The 20,516-nt window shown below is 42.5% G+C and overlaps 1 long non-coding RNA gene across 1 annotated transcript; it reads left to right on the forward strand.

The window, feature by feature from the left end:
• Positions 1–642: 642 nt before the first annotated feature.
• On the forward strand, positions 643–2,047 carry LOC138369031 (uncharacterized). Its single transcript, XR_011229725.1, has 2 exons — positions 643–781; positions 1,002–2,047. It is a non-coding gene; the product is annotated as an uncharacterized lncRNA (long non-coding RNA).
• Positions 2,048–20,516: the final 18,469 nt, after the last annotated feature.

Here is a 20,516-nt window from a genome sequence, read left to right on the forward strand (position 1 = left end):
ACTGGCACTGGCAGCAACACAGGCAGTGGCAGCGGAACTGGCACTGGCAGCAACACAGGCAGTGGCAGCGGAACTGGCACTGGCAGCAACACAGGCAGTGGCAGCAAAACAGGCAGTGGCAGCGGAACTGGCACTGGCAGCAACACAGGCAGTGGCAGCGGTACAGGCAGTGGCAGCGGCACAGACACTGGCAGCGGCACAGGCACTGGCAGCGGTACAGGCACTGGCAGCAACACAGGCACTGGCAGCGGCACAGGCACTGGCAGCGGCACAGGCAGCGGCACAGGCACTGGCAGCAACACAGGCAGTGGCAGCAAAACAGGTAGTGGCAGCAACACAGGCAGTGGCAGCGGAACTGGCACTGGCAGCGGAACTGGCACTGGCAGCAACACAGGCAGTGGCAGCGGAACTGGCACTGGCAGCAACACAGGCAGTGGCAGCAAAACAGGCAGTGGCAGCAACACAGGCAGTGGCAGCAAAACAGGCACTGGCAGCGGCACAGGCACTGGCAGCGGCACAGACAGCGGCACAGGCAGCGGCACTGGCAGTGGTAGCGGCACAGGCACTGGCAGCGGCACAGGCACTGGCAGCAACACAGGCAGTGGCAGCGGCACAGGCAGTGGCAGCAACACAGGCACTGGCAGCGGCACAGGCAGTGGCAGCAGCACAGGCAGTGGCAGCAACACAGGCAGTGGCAGCAACACAGGCAGTGACAGCAGCGCGGAAAGCCAATCAGAAAGCGGTGGACTTTAAATTGGAGGGTCCAGTGACAGCCTAGAATGTAAGTTACCGCTTCTTCTTGTTTATAAATCCACTAATCAAAGTTTTAGTTTATCTAATATATAGATTTATTTCCTTTAATCTTTATCGCATCAAATAATTAATATGTACTAGCAAAGTTGTATATTGTATAATTATTTTGTAACGCTTTTCAGAGTGAACTGAGATATAAATGTAAGGAACTTTCGTGTAATATACTTATCTTTTAATTTACATTCCAGACACACGTGACAAATAAGCACTGAAACCCAGATCAACCCATCGACGAATAAGGAGACAATACCTACACATGTTGCTTGCTTAAGCTCCATCTGTGATTGAGGCGGGAAATATTTACTAGAGGCATCACAGATGTCGTCATCATCACAGATGATGCCAGACTCTACAGTTGACTCCAAAATCACTCATGACGCCAACATCACAGATGTCGCCATCATCACAAATGTTGCCAGCATCACAGGTGACGCTAGCATTAAAGAAGGCGCCAGCATCACAGATAATGCCATCATCACAGATGATGTCACATTTACAGATGGCGCCAGCATCACAATAAGACGCATATATCACAGTAAAAAGGATCTGATTTACACTTCCAGCAACAAGAACAGAAAACGTCTTAAGCACAATTCACCTATCCACCACAGGCCGTTCACCTGTAATGCAGCAACTCACTGGCTATAACCTTTTATGCAATTCAAACAACAATATTCCCCTACCTATTTTAACTCTTCTCGAGTCATATTCTGTAAACTCATCACATTTCTTAAGTTTAACATTGAAAGTAGAATCTCCAGTATGAATGAGTACTGAGACCCCTACATGATGAAGGGCATTGGTAACTTAACTAATGAAGGGAGACCGGTAACTTCCCGTATGAGGTTGGTAACTTGCCTTTTGTTAGGAAGTGGTAATCTCTCTTTTTGAAGGGGACTGATAACCTCCCTTATGAAAGGGGACTGGTAACCTCCCTTATGAAGGGGACTGGTAACCTCTCTTTTGAAGGGGACTGGTAACCTCCCTTATGAAGAGGACTGGTAACCTCTCTTTTGAAAGGGGCTGGTAACCTCCCTTAGGAAGGAGACTGTAACCTCTTCTTTGAAATGGACTAGTAACCTGCTCTATGAAGGGAACTGTTTAACTGGCCTTATTACTGCTGCTGGGACTGCGAACTTAAACTTTGGTGAAAATATCTTCAACATAATTACTATCATGTTTCATATTTATTATTATGAAGATTTAAAGTATAAATAAATCTCTTCAAAAATAATGAACTGTTTCATTACATTATGAGTTTATTCCTAATTAATAAATACCATTTACTAATAATAATGAGGTAATAAATAATTATAATAATAAAAATAAAAATGATTATAATAATAATATTAAACTCGATCCAGTAATAGATCCAGACACTCCAAGAGAAAATATATGTGGTCGGTCTGTGTGTGTACAGAAAAGTTCACAAAGTGCATACCCTCACACTTATCTATAACTTCCTCCGACATGAACACATCAAACCAGAGTTGCTAGGAGAGATTTCCAGATAGTTGATAACAATTTTCACGAACTGAGGCAAAATTACAGTTGCGTGGTGACCACCGGCCAGGTCGGACGTTCCTGAGGTCTCTCCGCTCCTGGCTAGTGTTTACGTTGGGTGATTGCTGGTTTGCCCTGCTGGTGGTGGTTTGCCACTGACAGGGTGACGTTTGACTTAGCCATGGGGACTTCTCGCCCTCCAGTGACGAGGACATTAATTGTCGGCTGGTCTGGCATTTACGGTGCCGGTGGACCATTCGTTGGTTGGTGTTGCCCTGGTGGACGTGTTTCATGTGCAGCTGTCGGACCTGGTGGGCATCCAGCTGCTTCAGGGCAACCGTGCTGTGGTCAAGTTCCGCCTCCAGGCTGCCTTTCAGGCGTTTCTCGAGCGGTGTGAGGGGCGTGTTTACCCTCTCCCTGATAATGCTGGCTCCGTTAAGGTGGTGAATCATAGTGTCACCTTGACGTCTGTGGCGGTGCATGGTGCCCCCTTCGAATTTCAGGACGACTTCTTGACCTCCTGTTTTGAACGATTTGGGACAGTGTTAAGTGTTCGTTGGAACAAGGTCGTTGCCGGGCACTGTATTGGTATGCTTGACGACTCCCGCACCCTGACGATGTCGCTGAAGTGTAGTGTACCATCGTCGATGTCCGTGTTGGGTTACACACTCCGCTGCCAGTATCGGGGTCAACCGCGCACCTGTTATCGGTGTGGTCACGAGGGTCATCTGGCTGCAGCGTGCGACGTGGGAGCAACTGGTCGGGTGCATGTTTTTCGTGCGGAGGATTTTCCGCCCCTGTTGCGTTCGGACTGTTCTGAGGACGGAGTGGGTACTGTGCCCGAGGCGCCTGATTGCCTGTCTGCTGCTCCCCCTGTTGAGGCGAGTTCTACGGCCTGTGCAACACGTCTGGTGACTGTTGTGGCCCCTGGGGTTCTTGAGCCGGTGTGTGTGTGGGTGCTGGGCCGTCGCCTGAGCTGCGTGTCGTGCAGGATGTCCCGGTGGAGGTTCATGTCCCGCCCCCGCCTGTGGATGTGATACCGGCTCCCGGGGACGCGGTGCCTGCCGTGCCTGTGTGTGTTGGCGACTGTAGTTCTGCTCTTTCCATCCCATTGCAGAAGCGCGCGCGTCGGTGCTCTGAGGCTGTTTCCCTGGATGATGGGGACAGTGTGGGTGATGTGGCCTCTGTGGGCTCTTCAGACGGTGCGGGTGTGACCTGTGTGGATGTAAAGATGGTGGCTGTGCCTGCAGTGGGGCCTGCTGGGAGTGGTGTGGTGCGGCCTGTCTCGAAACGTTCTCGGCGGGCTCGGAGTGTCTCTCCCCTTCGTGGTGTGCCTTGGGAGGAGGTGGGGGAGTATGATACCCTGGCGTCCCCCGCCGAGGATGATGGTGCTGTGAGGGGCTCCGAAGTTGCTACCTGTGCCCCCCCCCCTTCCTACGTCACCTGCTGTTGGATCTCCGCAGTGGGGAGCTGCCCCTGATGATCGGGACCTCGTCGTGGTGTTGCGGAAAGATGTGCGCCGGGGGGCCTCGGCTCCTGTGCCCTGTGGTGGGGTCGATGCCGCGCCTGCATCCCCTGCGGTTCCCCTTCCTTCATTCCTTCATTACCCCGGTCTGGGGGATGCCTCGTCCCGCCTGCTGGGGTCGTGCCCTGTGGGGTTCCGGTGTTGGGCCCTTATCGGGATGCCCGGGTACTTCCGATCCCGTGGTGCTCGTCCACTGTCTGGGTGTCGCGGGTGAAGCAGTTTGTTTATAGGGTGCCGGATAGGATGTCTCAGCCGAGGGCACTGCCTGGTGGCCGGCTGCCCGATGACTTGTGGGTGATTTGGGAAGCATACTGCTTGCGCTTTCCGATATACAAGTTCCCGGAGAAATATTAGTTCACGTACTCTTGCGCGCACCGCTGCACCGTGCGTGGTTCAGCTGCCGCCGTGCACTCGACACCCCGCCCTACGGTGAGGGAAGTCTCCCTCTAACGTCCACCTCTGTTTCCGTCGCCACTCCTCTCTCTACGGCCCGCCACATCCAACACTTTTGACTTTCTTCTCCTCCTTAACGTCTACGCGTTTCCCTACATTTGTCCTGGTGCAGTCATCGGGAGGGTAAACCCTTCATGCAAACTGCACCTGTTCTCAAGAAGAAGAAGAGGCAAAATTAGCAAGTTATATAATATTATAAACAATGGTTGTAATATAATAACAAGTTCGAACAGCATAATGCAGGTATATTATTCGCATAAGAATGACAATAAAAATGTTATATAGGTTATTAAAAAATAAAGCATAAAACAGCACCATTCTTTCTAAGGGATTTCTAGGGGATTTCCAGAGGATTTCTATTAGGATTTGTATTAGGGTTTCCAATAGGATTTCTAGGGGAATTTCTAGTAGGATTCCTAGTATGATTTATAGGGGATTTTTAGTAGGATTTCTAGTAAGGTTTCTATGGGATTTCTAGGAATTATAGTAGGATTTTTAGGGGATTTCTAGTAGAATTTCAAATAGGATTTCTAGGGGATTTTCAGAGCGACCCCTCTGGCTGACCAAGGCAAGAATCTTGATCCATTTACAGGTTTTAGATAGCCACCACCAGATGGCATTGTCCATATTACGTACGATTCCCGGGCAGTTCGGGCAAAATATGACCCATCGCCGTTTACAGTAATTGGCATATTTTCGGTATGAAACGTCGTAATTTGAAACTGAAAATAGGTGCAGAGAGTCAGAATTCGGCTCAAAAATCACGCTCAGGAGTCAAATTTCCGAGTTTTCAGACATTTTGAAAACTGAAGGAGGGTTTGGGCAAAATATGACCCATCGCCGTTTTCAGTAATTGGCATATTTTCGGTATAAAAAGTCGTAATTTGAAACTGAAAATAGGTGCAGAGAGTCAGGATTCGGATAAAAATCACGCTCAGGAGTCAAATTTCCGACATTTCAGACATTTTGAAAACTGCAGGGGGGTTTGGGCAAAATATGACCCTTCGCCGTTTACAGGAACTGGCATATTTTCGGTATGAAACGTCGTAATTTGAAACTGAAAATCAGTGCAGAGAGTCAGAATTCGGCTCAAAAACACGCTCAGGAGTCAAACTTCCGACATTTCAGACATTTTGAAAACTGCAGGGGGGTTTGGGCAAAATATGACCCATCGCCGCTTTCAGTAATTGGCATATTTTCGGTATAAAAAGTAATTTGAAACTGAAAATAGGTGCAGAGAGTCAGAATTCGGCTCCAAAATCACGCTCAGGAGTCAAATTTCCGACATTTCAGACATTTTGAAAACTGCAGGGGGGGTTGTGCAAAATATGACCAATCGCCGTTTACAGTAATTGGCATATTTTCGGTATGAAACGTCGTAATTTGAAACTGAAAATAGGTGCAGAGAGTCAGAATTCGGCTCAAAAATCACGCTCAGGATTGAAATTTCCGACATTTCAGACATTTTAAAAACTGCAGGGGGGTTTGGGCAAAATATGACCCATCGCAGTTTTCAGTAATTGGCATATTTTCGGTATGAAACGTCGTAATTTGAAACTGAAAATAGGTGCAGAGAGTCAGAATTCGGCTCAAAAATCACGCTCAGGAGTCAAATTTCCGACATTTCAGACATTTTGAAAACTGCAGGGGGGTTTGGGCAAAATATGACCCTTCGCCGTTTACAGGAACTGGCATATTTTCGGTATGAAACGTCGTAATTTGAAACTGAAAATCAGTGCAGAGAGTCAGAATTCGGCTCAAAAATCACGCTCAGGAGTCAAATTTCCGACATTTCAGACATTTTGAAAACTGCAGGAGAGTTTAGGCAAAATATGACCCATCGCCGTTTACAGTAATTGGCATATTTTCGGTATGAAACGTCGTAATTTGAAACTGAAAATAGGTGCAGAGAGTCAGAATTCGGCTCAAAAATCACGCTCAGGAGTAAAATTTCCGAGTTTTCAGACATTTTGAAAACTGCAGGAGGGTTTGGGCAAAATATGACCCATCGCCGTTTTCAGTAATTGGCATATTTTCGGTATAAAAAGTCGTAATTTGAAACTGAAAATAGGTGCAGAGAGTCAGGATTCGGATAAAAATCACGCTCAGAAGTCAAATTTCCGACATTTCAGACATTTTGAAAACTGCAGGGGGGTTTGGGCAAAATATGACCCATCGCCGTTTTCAGTAATTGGCATATTTTCGGTATAAAAAGTAATTTGAAACTGAAAATAGGTGCAGAGAGTCAGAATTCGGCTCAAAAATCACGCTCAGGAGTCAAATTTCCGACATTTCAGACATTTTGAAAACTGCAGGGGGGGTTGTGCAAAATATGACCAATCGCCGTTTACAGTAATTGGCATATTTTCGGTATGAAACGTCGTAATTTGAAACTGAAAATAGGTGCAGAGAGTCAGAGTTCGGCTCAAAAATCACGCTCAGGCTTGAAATTTCCGACATTTCAGACATTTTAAAAACTGCAGGGGGGTTTGGGCAAAATATGACCCATCGCCGTTTTCAGTAATTGGCATATTTTCGGTATGAAACGTCGTAATTTGAAACTGAAAATAGGTGCAGAGAGTCAGAATTCGGCTCAAAAATCACGCTCAGGAGTCAAATTTCCGACATTTCAGACATTTTGAAAACTGCAGGGGGGTTTGGGCAAAATATGTCCCATCGCCGTTTTCAGTAATTGGCATATTTTCGGTATGAAACGTCGTAATTTGAAACTCAAAATAAGTGCAGAGAGTCAGAATTCGGCTAAAAAATCACGCTCAGGATTCAAATTTCCGACATTTCAGCCATTTTGAAAACTGCAGGGGGGTTGGGCAAAATATGACCCATCGCCGTTTTCAGTAATTGGCATATTTTCGGTATGAAACGTCGAAATTTGAAACTGAAAATAGGTGCAGAGAGTCAGGATTCGGATAAAAAATCACGCTTAGGAGTCAAATTTACGAGTTTTCAGACATTTTGAAAACTGCAGGGGGGTTTTGGCAAAATATGACTCTTCGCCGTTTACAGGAACTGGCATATTTTCGATATGAAACGTCGTAATTTGAAACTGATAAATAGGTGCAGAGAGTCAGAATTTGGCTCAAAAACACGCTCAGGAGTCAAACTTCCGACATTTCAGACATTTTGAAAACTGCAGGGGGGTTTGGGCAAAATATTCCCCATCGCCCTTTTCAGTAATTGGCTAATTTTCGGTATGAAACGTCGTAATTTGAAAATGAAAATAGGTGCAGAGAGTCAGAATTCGGCTCAAAACTCACGCTCAGGAGTCAAATTTCCGACATTTCAGACATTTTGAAAACTGCAGGGGGGTTTGGGCAAAATATGACCCATCGCTGTTTACAGTAATTGGCATATTTTCGGTACGAAACGTCGTAATTTGAAAATGAAAATAGGTGCAGAGAGTCAGAATTCGGCTCAAAAATCACGCTCAGGAGTCAAATTTCCGACATTTCAGACATTTTGAAAACTGCAGGGGGGTTTGAGCAAAATATGACCAATCGCCGTATACAGTAATTGGCATATTTTCGGTATGAAACGTCGTAATTTGAAACTGAAAATAGGTGCAGAGAGTCAGAATTCGGCTCAAAAATCACGCTCAGGAGTCAAATTTCCGACATTTCAGACATTTTAAAAACTGCAGGGGGGTTTGGGCAAAATATGACCCATCGCAGTTTTCAGTAATTGGCATATTTTCGGTATAAAAAGTTGTAATTTGAAACTGAAAATAGGTGCAGAGAGTCAGAATTCGGATAAAAAATCACGCTCAGGAGTCAAATTTCCGACATTTCAGACATTTTGAAAACTGCAGGGGGGTTTGTGCAAAATATGACCCTTCGCTGTTTACAGGAACTGGCATATTTTCGGTATGAAACGTCGTAATTTGAAACTGAAAATAAGTGCAGAGAGTCAGAATTCGGCTCAAAAACACGCTCAGGAGTCAAACTTCCGACATTTCAGACATTTTGAAAACTGCAGGGGGGTTTGGGCAAAATATGACCCATCGCCGTTTTCAGTAATTGGCATATTTTCGGTATGAAACGTCGTAATTTGAAAGTGAAAATAGGTGCAGAGAGTCAGAATTCGGCTCAAAAATCACGCTCAGAAGTGAAATTTCCGACATTTCAGACATTTTGAAAACAGGAGAGTTTAGGCAAAATATGACCCATCGCCGTTTACAGTAATTGGCATATTTTCGGTATGAAACTTCGTAATTTGAAAATGAAAATAGGTGCACAGAGTCAGAATTCGGATAAAAAATCACGCTCAGGAGTCAAATTTCCGACATTTAAGACATTTTGAAAACTGCAGGGGGGTTTGGGCAAAATATGACCAATCGCCGTATACAGTAATTGGCATATTTTCGGAATGAAACGTCGTAAATTGAAACTGAAAATAGGTGCAGAGAGTCAGAATTCGGCTCAAAAATCACGCTCAGGAGTCAAATTTCCGACATTTCAGACATTTTAAAAACTGCAGGCGGGTTTGGGCAAAATATGACCCATCGCCGTTTTCAGTAATTGGCATATTTTCGGTATGAAACGTCGTAATTTGAAACTGAAAATAGTTGCAGAGAGTCAGAATTCGGATAAAAAATCATGCTCAGGAGTCAAATTTCCGACATTTCAGACATTTTGAAAACTGCAGGGGGGTTTGGGCAAAATATGACCCATCGCCGTTTTCAGTAATTGGCATATTTTCGGTAAGAAACGTCGAAATTTGAAACTGAAAATAGGTGCAGAGAGTCAGGATTCGGATAAAAAATCACGCTCAGGAGTCAAATTTCCGACATTTCAGACATTTTGAAAACTGCAGGAGACTTTAGGCAAAATATGACCCATTGCCGTTTACAGTAATTGGCTTATTTTCGGTATGAAACGTCGTAATTTGAAACTGAAAATAGGTGCAGAGAGTCAGAATTCGGCTCAAAAATCACGCTCAGGAGTCAAATTTCCGAGTTTTCAGACATTTTGAAAACTGCAGGGGGGTTTGGGCAAAATATGACCCATCGCCGTTTTCAGTAATTGGCATATTTTCGGTATAAAAAGTCGTAATTTGAAACTGAAAAAAGGTGCAGAGAGTCAGAATTCGGCTCAAAAATCACGCTCAGGAGTCAAATTTCGGACATTTCAGACATTTTGTAAACTGCAGGGGGGTTTGGGCAAAATATGACCCATCGCCGTTTTCAGTAATTAGCATATTTTCGGTATAAAAAGTCGTTATTTGAAACTGAAAATAGGTGCAGAGAGTCAGAATTCGGATAAAAAATCACGCTGAGTCAAATTTCCGACATTTCAGACATTTTGGAAACTGCAGGGGGGTTTGGGCAAAATATGACCCATCGCCGTTTACAGTAATTGGCATATTTTCGGTATGAAACGTCGTAATTTGAAACTGAAAATAGGTGCAGATAATCAGAATTAAGCTCAAAAATCACGCTCAGGAGTCAAATTTCCGACATTTCAGACATTTTGAAAACTGCAGGGGGGTTTGGGCAAAATATGACCCATCGCCGTTTTCAGTAATTGGCATATTTTCGGTATGAAACGTCGTAATTTGAAACTGAAAATAGGTGCAGAGAGTCCGAATTCGGCTCAAAAATCACGCTCAGGAGTCAAATTTCCGACATTTCAGACATTTTGAAAACTGCAGGGGGGTTTGGGCAAAATATGACACATCGCCGTTTTCAGTAATTGGCATATTTTTGGTATAAAAAGTAGTAATTTGAAACTGAAAATAGGTGCAGAGAGTCAGAATTCGGCTCAAAAATCACGCTCAGGAGTCAAATTTCCGACATTTCAGACATTTTGAAAACTGCAGGGGGGTTTGGGCAAAATATGACCCATCGCCGTTTTCAGTAATTGGCATATTTTCGGTATGAAACGTCGAAATTTGAAACTGAAAATAGGTGCAGAGAGTCAGAATTCGGATAAAAAATCACGCCCAGGAGTCAAATTTCCGACATTTCAGACATTTTGAAAACTGCAGGGGGGTTTGGGCAAAATATGACCCATCGCCGATTTCAGTAATTGGCATATTTTCGGTATGAAACGTCGAAATTTGAAACTGAAAATAGGTGCAGAGAGTCAGAATTCGGATAAAAAATCACGCCCAGGAGTCAAATTTCTGACATTTCAGACATTTTGAAAACTGCAGGGGGGTTTGGGCAAAATATGACCCTTCGCCGTTTACAGGAACTGGCATATTTTCGGTATGAAACGTCGTAATTTGAAACTGAAAATCAGTGCAGAGAGTCAGAATTCGGCTCAAAAACACGCTCAGGAGTCAAACTTCCGACATTTCAGACATTTTGAAAACTGCAGGGGGGTTTGGGCAAAATATGACCCATCGCCGCTTTCAGTAATTGGCATATTTTCGGTATAAAAAGTAATTTGAAACTGAAAATAGGTGCAGAGAGTCAGAATTCGGCTCAAAAATCACGCTCAGGAGTCAAATTTCCGACATTTCAGACATTTTGAAAACTGCAGGGGGGGTTGTGCAAAATATGACCAATCGCCGTTTACAGTAATTGGCATATTTTCGGTATGAAACGTCGTAATTTGAAACTGAAAATAGGTGCAGAGAGTCAGAATTCGGCTCAAAAATCACGCTCAGGATTGAAATTTCCGACATTTCAGACATTTTAAAAACTGCAGGGGGGTTTGGGCAAAATATGACCCATCGCAGTTTTCAGTAATTGGCATATTTTCGGTATGAAACGTCGTAATTTGAAACTGAAAATAGGTGCAGAGAGTCAGAATTCGGCTCAAAAATCACGCTCAGGAGTCAAATTTCCGACATTTCAGACATTTTGAAAACTGCAGGGGGGTTTGGGCAAAATATGACCCTTCGCCGTTTACAGGAACTGGCATATTTTCGATATGAAACGTCGTAATTTGAAACTGAAAATCAGTGCAGAGAGTCAGAATTCGGCTCAAAAATCACGCTCAGGAGTCAAATTTCCGACATTTCAGACATTTTGAAAACTGCAGGAGAGTTTAGGCAAAATATGACCCATCGCCGTTTACAGTAATTGGCATATTTTCGGTATGAAACGTCGTAATTTGAAACTGAAAATAGGTGCAGAGAGTAAGAATTCGGCTCAAAAATCACGCTCAAGAGTAAAATTTCCGAGTTTTCAGACATTTTGAAAACTGAAGGAGGGTTTGGGCAAAATATGACCCATCGCCGTTTTCAGTAATTGGCATATTTTCGGTATAAAAAGTCGTAATTTGAAACTGAAAATAGGTGCAGAGAGTCAGGATTCGGATAAAAATCACGCTCAGAAGTCAAATTTCCGACATTTCAGACATTTTGAAAACTGCAGGGGGGTTTGGGCAAAATATGACCCTTCGCCGTTTACAGGAACTGGCATATTTTCGGTATGAAACGTCGTAATTTGAAACTGAAAATCAGTGCAGAGAGTCAGAATTCGGCTCAAAAACACGCTCAGGAGTCAAACTTCCGACATTTCAGACATTTTGAAAACTGCAGGGGGGTTTGGGCAAAATATGACCCATCGCCGTTTTCAGTAATTGGCATATTTTCGGTATAAAAAGTAATTTGAAACTGAAAATAGGTGCAGAGAGTCAGAATTCGGCTCAAAAATCACGCTCAGGAGTCAAATTTCCGACATTTCAGACATTTTGAAAACTGCAGGGGGGGTTGTGCAAAATATGACCAATCGCCGTTTACAGTAATTGGCATATTTTCGGTATGAAACGTCGTAATTTGAAACTGAAAATAGGTGCAGAGAGTCAGAATTCGGCTCAAAAATCACGCTCAGGATTGAAATTTCCGACATTTCAGACATTTTAAAAACTGCAGGGGGGTTTGGGCAAAATATGACCCATCGCCGTTTTCAGTAATTGGCATATTTTCGGTATGAAACGTCGTAATTTGAAACTGAAAATAGGTGCAGAGAGTCAGAATTCGGCTCAAAAATCACGCTCAGGAGTCAAATTTCCGACATTTCAGACATTTTGAAAACTGCAGGGGGGTTTGGGCAAAATATGTCCCATCGCCGTTTTCAGTAATTGGCATATTTTCGGTATGAAACGTCGTAATTTGAAACTCAAAATAAGTGCAGAGAGTCAGAATTCGGCTAAAAAATCACGCTCAGGATTCAAATTTCCGACATTTCAGCCATTTTGAAAACTGCAGGGGGGTTGGGCAAAATATGACCCATCGCCGTTTTCAGTAATTGGCATATTTTCGGTATGAAACGTCGAAATTTGAAACTGAAAATAGGTGCAGAGAGTCAGGATTCGGATAAAAAATCACGCTTAGGAGTCAAATTTACGAGTTTTCAGACATTTTGAAAACTGCAGGGGGGTTTTGGCAAAATATGACTCTTCGCCGTTTACAGGAACTGGCATATTTTCGATATGAAACGTCGTAATTTGAAACTGATAAATAGGTGCAGAGAGTCAGAATTTGGCTCAAAAACACGCTCAGGAGTCAAACTTCCGACATTTCAGACATTTTGAAAACTGCAGGGGGGTTTGGGCAAAATATTCCCCATCGCCCTTTTCAGTAATTGGCTAATTTTCGGTATGAAACGTCGTAATTTGAAAATGAAAATAGGTGCAGAGAGTCAGAATTCGGCTCATAACTCACGCTCAGGAGTCAAATTTCCGACATTTCAGACATTTTGAAAACTGCAGGGGGGTTTGGGCAAAATATGACCCATCGCTGTTTAAAGTAATTGGCATATTTTCGGTACGAAACGTCGTAATTTGAAAATGAAAATAGGTGCAGAGAGTCAGAATTCGGCTCAAAAATCACGCTCAGGAGTCAAATTTCCGACATTTCAGACATTTTGAAAACTGCAGGGGGGTTTGAGCAAAATATGACCAATCGCCGTATACAGTAATTGGCATATTTTCGGTATGAAACGTCGTAATTTGAAACTGAAAATAGGTGCAGAGAGTCAGAATTCGGCTCAAAAATCACGCTCAGGAGTCAAATTTCCGACATTTCAGACATTTTAAAAACTGCAGGGGGGTTTGGGCAAAATATGACCCATCGCAGTTTTCAGTAATTGGCATATTTTCAATATGAAACGTCGTAATTTGAAACTGAAAATAGGTGCAGAGAGTCAGAATTCGGCTCAAAAATCACGCTCAGGAGTAAAATTTCCGACATTTCAGACATTTTGAAAACTGCAGGGGGGTTTGGGCAAAATATGACCCATCGCCGTTTTCAGTAATTGGCATATTTTCGGTATAAAAAGTTGTAATTTGAAACTGAAAATAGGTGCAGAGAGTCAGAATTCGGATAAAAAATCACCCTCAGGAGTCAAATTTCCGACATTTCAGACATTTTGAAAACTGCAGGGGGGTTTGTGCAAAATATGACCCTTCGCTGTTTACAGGAACTGGCATATTTTCGGTATGAAACGTCGTAATTTGAAACTGAAAATAAGTGCAGAGAGTCAGAATTCGGCTCAAAAACACGCTCAGGAGTCAAACTTCCGACATTTCAGACATTTTGAAAACTGCAGGGGGGTTTGGGCAAAATATGACCCATCGCCGTTTTCAGTAATTGGCATATTTTCGGTATGAAACGTCGTAATTTGAAAGTGAAAATAGGTGCAGAGAGTCAGAATTCGGCTCAAAAATCACGCTCAGGAGTGAAATTTCCGACATTTCAGACATTTTGAAAACAGGAGAGTTTAGGCAAAATATGACCCATCGCCGTTTACAGTAATTGGCATATTTTCGGTATGAAACTTCGTAATTTGAAAATGAAAATAGGTGCACAGAGTCAGAATTTGGCTCAAAAATCACGCTCAGGAGTCAAATTTCCGACATTTAAGACATTTTGAAAACTGCAGGGGGGTTTGGGCAAAATATGACCAATCGCCGTATACAGTAATTGGCATATTTTCGGAATGAAACGTCGTAAATTGAAACTGAAAATAGGTGCAGAGAGTCAGAATTCGGCTCAAAAATCACGCTCAGGAGTCAAATTTCCGACATTTCAGACATTTTAAAAACTGCAGGCGGGTTTGGGCAAAATATGACCCATCGCCGTTTTCAGTAATTGGCATATTTTCGGTATGAAACGTCGTAATTTGAAACTGAAAATAGTTGCAGAGAGTCAGAATTCGGAGAAAAAATCGTGCTCAGGAGTCAAATTTCCGACATTTCAGACATTTTGAAAACTGCAGGGGGGTTTGGGCAAAATATGACCCATCGCCGTTTTCAGTAATTGGCATATTTTCGGTATGAAACGTCGAAATTTGAAACTGAAAATAGGTGCAGAGAGTCAGGATTCGGATAAAAAATCACGCTCAGGAGTCAAATTTCCGACATTTCAGACATTTTGAAAACTGCAGGAGACTTTAGGCAAAATATGACCCATTGCCGTTTACAGTAATTGGCTTATTTTCGGTATGAAACGTCGTAATTTGAAACTGAAAGTAGGTGCAGAGAGTCAGAATTCGGCTCAAAAATCACGCTCAGGAGTCAAATTTCCGAGTTTTCAGACATTTTGAAAACTGCAGGGGGGTTTGGGCAAAATATGACCCATCGCCGTTTTCAGTAATTAGCATATTTTCGGTATAAAAAGTCGTAATTTGAAACTGAAAATAGGTGTAGAGAGTCAGAATTCGGATAAAAAATCACGCTCAGGAGTCAAATTTCCGACATTTCAGACATTTTGGAAACTGCAGGGGGGTTTGGGCAAAATATGACCCATCGCCGTTTACAGTAATTGGCATATTTTCGGTATGAAACGTCGTAATTTGAAACTGAAAATAGGTGCAGATAATCAGAATTAAGCTCAAAAATCACGCTCAGGAGTCAAATTTCCGACATTTCAGACATTTTGAAAACTGCAGGGGGGTTTGGGCAAAATATGACCCATCGCCGTTTTCAGTAATTGGCATATTTTCGGTATGAAACGTCGTAATTTGAAACTGAAAATAGGTGCAGAGAGTCCGAATTCGGCTCAAAAATCACGCTCAGGAGTCAAATTTCCGACATTTCAGACATTTTGAAAACTGCAGGGGGGTTTGGGCAAAATATGACACATCGCCGTTTTCAGTAATTGGCATATTTTTGGTATAAAAAGTCGTAATTTGAAAATGAAAATAGGTGCAGAGAGTCAGAATTCGGCTCAAAAATCACGCTCAGGAGTCAAATTTCCGACATTTCAGACATTTTGAAAACTGCAGGGGGGTTTGGGCAAAATATGACCCATCGCCGTTTTCAGTAATTGGCATATTTTCGGTATGAAACGTCGAAATTTGAAACTGAAAATAGGTGCAGAGAGTCAGAATTCGGATAAAAAATCACGCCCAGGAGTCAAATTTCCGACATTTCAGACATTTTCAAAACTGCAGGGGGGTTTGGGCAAAATATGACCCATCGCCGATTTCAGTAATTGGCATATTTTCGGTATGAAACGTCGAAATTTGAAACTGAAAATAGGTGCAGAGAGTCAGAATTCGGATAAAAAATCACGCCCAGGAGTCAAATTTCTGACATTTCAGACATTTTGAAAACTGCAGGGGGTTTGGGCAAAATATGACCCATCGCCGTTTTCAGTAATTGGCATATTTTCGGTATAAAAAGTCGTAATTTGAAACTGAAAATAGGTGCAGAAAGTCAGAATTCGGCTCAAAAATCACGCTTAGGAGTCAAATTTCCGACATTTCAGACATTTTGAAAACTGCAGGGGGTTTGGGCAAAATATGACCCATCGCCGTTTTCAGTAATTGGCATATTTTCGGAATAAAAAGTCGTAATTTGAAACTGAAAAAAGGTGCAAAGAGTCAGAATTCGGGTCAAAAATCACGCTCAGGAGTCAAATTTCCGACATTTCAGACATTTTGAAAACTGCAGGGGGGTTTGGGCAAAATAAGACCCATCGCTGTTTTCAGTAATTGGCATATTTTCGGTATAAAAAGTCGTAATTAGAAACAGAAAATAGATGCAGAGAGTCAGAATTCGGATAAAAAATCGCGCTCAGGAGTCAAATTTCCGACATTTCAGACAATTTGAAAACTGCAGGGGGGTTTGGGCAAAATATGACCCATCGCCGTTTACAGTAATTGGCATATTTTCGGTATGAAACGTCGTAATTTGAAACTCAAAATAGGTGCAGAGAGTCAGAATTCTGCTCAAAAATCACGCTCAGGGGTCAAATTTCCGACATTTCAGACATTTTGAAAACTGCAGGGGAGTTTTGGCAAATTATGACCTATCGCCGTTCACAGTAATTGGCATATTTTCGGTATGAAACACCGTAATTTAAAACTGAAAATAGGTACAGAGAGTCAGAATTCGGCTCAAAAATTACGCTCAGGAGTCAAATTTCCAACATTTCAGACATTTTGAAAACTGCAGGGGGGTTTGGGCAAAATATGACCCATCGCCGTTTTCAGTAATTAGCATTTTTTCGGTATGAAAAGTCGTAATTTGAAACTGAAAATAGGTGCAGAGAGTCAGAATTCGGCTCAAAAATCACGCTCAGGAGTCAAATTTCCGACATTTCAGACATTTTGAAAACTGCAGTGGGGTTTGGGCAAAATATGACCCATCGCTGATTTCAGTCATTGGCATATTTTCGGTATAAAAATTCGTAATTTGAAACTGAAAATATGTGCAGACAGTCAGAATTCGGATAAAAAATCACGCTCAGGAGTCAAATTTCCGACATTTCAGACATTTTGAAAACTGCAGGGGGGTTTGGGCAAAATATGACCCATCGCCGTTTTCAGTAATTGGCATATTTTCGGTATAAAAAGTCGTAATTTGAAAATGAAAATAGGTGCAGAGTCAGAATTCGGCTCAGAAATCACGCTCAGGAGTCAAATTTCGGACATTTCGGACATTTTGAAAACAGCAGGGGGGTTTGGCCAAAATATGACCCATCGCCGTTTTCAGTAATTGGCATATTTTCCGTATAAAAAGTCGTAATTTGAAAATGAAAATAGGTGCAGAGAGTCAGAATTCGGCTCAAAAATCACGCTCAGGAGTCAAATTTCGGACATTTCAGACATTTTGAAAACTGCAGGGGGGGGGGATTGGGCAAAATATGACCCATCGCTGTTTTCAGTAATTGGCATATTTTCGGTATAAAAAGTCGTAATTTGAAAATGAAAATAGGTGCAGAGAGTCAGAATTCGGCTCAAAATCACGCTCAGGAGTCAAATTTCGGACATTTCAGACATTTTGAAAACTGCAGGGGGGTTTGGGCAAAATATGACCCATCACCGTTTTCAGTAATTGGCATATTTTCGGTATAAAAAGTCGTAATTTGAAAATGAAAAAAGGTGCAGAGAGTCAGAATGTAACAAACTAGGCTGTTGTAAGAATTATCCAGAGTGGTTTATCGACAAAAGAGAATGGGAAGCTGAGCCGCATGGTGACCTGACCCCCAGGGGAATTCGCGGTGGAAATAACCGACGCGTTGTTCATAGCTGCGTATAATGAATCATCCTATAGTATTCAGTAAATTAGAGAAAATTAGCCTTTATTCATTTTGCATTAAAATTGGATTGTATAATAGTACTGGATACAATATCAAGAGTATTCTAATTATTGAGTTTAAGTCACCATCAGTGACGTCACGAATCGGATCTAACTTTTAAGGCGGAGTGACCGGCGGTCATAGGTCAGCAGGGTTGACATGTCTAATATTTCTCAAAGTTTTAATAACCATTTTTGTGATCGGGAACAGCTCTGCCGTTAGATGTTTGTAATTTAATTCAGTAAAATAATTCAACCAGTCTGGATCAATTAAGTACAACAGAGGTTAATTGTTATAACTTAAACCTTGCTAGTAACTGGGTAGAACTTTGACTAGGCGGAAGGATACAATGTTCTGTCTGGGGGAGACCAGACAAGGAAGAAATCAGTGGGGTCACGGAAGCAGCTGGGAGAGGTCAAACATCTTACCTCTCCCCAAGACCAACCAAGACAACTAGCTGTGGTCGCCCAAGGTATAGTTGCTATTGTTAAGTATAGAAATAGTCTCATTTGCCACTCAGGTCAAGTAGGGAGTGTTAAAGTGATAGGGAGTGAACATATTTAGATTTTGTTTTAGTTTTCTTTTAATAAATTAAATTTGTTATTAATTTGCATTTTATTGTTTCCATGTGTTTTATGTGTATACTTGTCCTGGTCACGTGGTCCACACGAGGCAGAGTTGCATTGGGCGCCGATTCTAACATCGAATCGGAATTATCATTACCGTGTAATTTATTCCACACTCAAGGTCATCGTTTATAGTGGGGATCAAGCTCCTAGGTTGATTAATTAGCGTGATCGATCCAGACCTCGATCATTGCTCTTGTATTACTGGTCTGGTGGTGGCAGCAGAGGTGACTCTAGGGTTTTGTTCAGAGCTTAGGTCACGTCATACTGGGTGTAGAATCCTAAGTCGGTCAATCGTCTTAGGACCACGTGGCGTGGAGTTGGCTTTGTTAAAAGTTTTGGAGTCCCTTGGTTTAGAAATAAAAGTAAGAATACGGGTAGAGGGCAAAGAAAGAAGGAAGTAGAGAGAGGAACCCGAACCCGTGTTACAATGGTGCACAGCGGTGGTTTCAACAATTTTGTTTGAAATTGTTGAAAGGCTCACGCGTCTAGCCGTTCGAACACGTGCGCGGATGCTAGGGAGACAGCCGCGGGCCAGGATTTGCAGTGCGCCCCACAAGTGCGTTTGAGTGGGGATTGGCGAATCTTGGGTCATGCGGGCTGATATGATTAAGGTTAGTTAGTAAGATTAGGTTGTTAAAAATAGATTTATTGAAAAGGAGACCGCTCCGAGTTGATTGGACTGGGTACCATACTCGACCCATTGCAATTAATTCAGAGGTGTTGGGAGCCACCATACTCTCAACAGCAGTTCCTTGAGGGCTGTCGGGGGCGGATATATCTGTGGGACGCCAGTAGATAGTCCGAGGGCGTTATTAGACGACCCAAAACGCTAAGGAAAAACGTAATCCGTGAAGGGCGTTGCGGCCTCCGAGGGACGGACTAGTAACCTACCTAGCAGCGATTCAACAACTAAGTGATCGCACACTTAGTGGAGGTTGAGTCGTCCCTAGTCATAATTGTTGCTGAAAGCTGCGTGTCGCTCTGTTGGAACCTAGAGGGTGTGGCCCCTAGGCTAGGTGTGGTACGGCGAGCCGGTAGGAACAATTATAAGATTAAGTCGAGTGCATTTTTTAATTAAGTATACTTAAATTTATAAAGTAATTTCCGTTTATTTTCGTTGTTCTAGATTAATTTTTCCCCTAAATTCAATCCCCGGTTAAAAATTTTTTTCAAAGTGTTTAGCATTTTCTTGCATATTAGGCTAAGTGCGTACGTTAAGTTTTGCAATTCCCTGTTGTATTTGTCTAAGTCAGAGGCGTTGTTAATCCTCTGGACTTAGGGCTATATGTCGGTCACGATAGATAACTGAAGGACTTTAAGGGATAGTAAAGTTGCGTGTAAATGTTATTTGTCCATGGAATATTTATAAGTATTTTGGGATAAGTTTTCGGCTAAGTCATTGTCGGAAAGTCGTTAACTGTAATTAATTTGTATTCGTGGGTCACGTGTATGTTCTGGGCGTCATTAGCATTCCCCAGTCGATGCGCGTGATATTTTCTAGTTGTTACCAGTAAGACGGTAGAATTGTGTTTTAGACTTAGAACTCTGTTTTCAGTAGAAACGTAGGTGGAAAATTTTCTAAGTCCAGCTTGGGCTAGAATCTGACTTTTTGGCGGAAATTCTAATTTTCATGTTTCGTGTATATTCTGGGGTCAGTATTACTCTCTAGTGCGCGCAAGGGACGTAATTCTGTCCGTAAGCATTAAACAGTGATAATTACATTTTTGCCGAATTTAGTTATTTTTCGAGAAAATCGTGTTGTAATTTTGTCAGAGTCCATTTGAGGTGAAAATCTCTGATTTTGACGAAAAATCGAATTAGTGAGTGTTGAAACCGCCCGAAGTGTCAGTATTGTTCTGCATACAACGTCAGTAGTAAATAATAACGTATTTATATCCGGGAACGAGAAACCCGAATTTTTGTGAATTAAAGGAGTTTTGTGATATTTGGGGTGATAGAATATTTTTTCCCTCAGAGTCAGGAAAATTGGCAGAGTCCAGCAATGGAGTAAAAACGCAGTTTTTGATAAAAATTCAATTTTTAGTAAGCATATATAGGTCCTGGGTGTCTATATTAATCGCTAGAGCGGTTTATTA

Source organism: Procambarus clarkii, chromosome 26, assembly GCF_040958095.1.
Source record: "Procambarus clarkii isolate CNS0578487 chromosome 26, FALCON_Pclarkii_2.0, whole genome shotgun sequence".
Lineage (NCBI taxonomy): Eukaryota > Metazoa > Arthropoda > Malacostraca > Decapoda > Cambaridae > Procambarus > Procambarus clarkii.